The following is an 876-nucleotide window of genomic DNA, read 5'->3' as shown; positions in this document are numbered from 1 at the left end:
GTCCTGATGGAGCCCTGATGGAGCCCTGATGGAGTCCTGATGGAGCCCTGATGGAGCTTCTCCACCTGCAGTGGTTATCAAGTAATGAGACGGTCTGCAGACTCCTGGAGCCATTGATCAGTGGGGGGGGGGGGGGGAGCGATCGATCACAGCTTTCTGAGGAAGAGGAGGGGGAGGAGGAGGAAGAGGAGGGGGAGGGGGAGGAGGGGGAGGGGGAGGGGGAGGAGGAGGGGGGGGAGGAAGGGGAGGGGGAGGAAGAGGAGGGGGAGGGGGAGGAAGAGGAAGAGGAGGAGGGGGGGTTGACTTTAATTTGTACTACTAGACACAAAAAAAAGAACAACACTGAACGTTGCCATGGTTACATCTGTTGTGTCATGTGGTCTGAAGCTCCGCCCCTTTCCCACAGGAGCTGCTGGAGAAGTTGATGGACGGGACCCTGGACCTGGACTCCTTCCTGGAATCCTTCCAGACCTCCAGGAAGACCTACCACGTCCGGCGGGCTCAAGCCGAGAAGCTGCAGGAGGTCCAGGGGAGGAGCCGGGGGTCCGGGGGGTCCGGGGGGGGCCACAAGGACTCGGAGCAGCCGCAGGAGCCCCACAGGCCCAACGGCCTGGTGGCCCAGGGCCCCCTCAGGGTCTTCCAGGTCCGCTACGGCCTCACGCCGGCCATCCTGCTCCCCCACTACCCCGCCCCCGGCCCCGCCCACCACAGCGCCGCCCCCCCTCCAGAACCCCCCCTGGGACAGATCCTGGGCCAGCCGGTCGGCCTCCGGGTCATCGGACAGCTGCCGGGGGGCTGGCCGGCCGGAGGGAGGCCGGTTCGAGTCCAGCAGCTCTACAGGCCTCAGCAGCCGGAGCCCCCCTACCGGTAGCCTGG

Source organism: Blennius ocellaris (genome assembly GCF_963422515.1).
Source record: "Blennius ocellaris genome assembly, chromosome: 14".
In the NCBI taxonomy this organism is placed as follows: Eukaryota; Metazoa; Chordata; class Actinopteri; order Blenniiformes; family Blenniidae; genus Blennius; species Blennius ocellaris.
Note: the sequence above shows the minus strand (reverse complement) of the source record.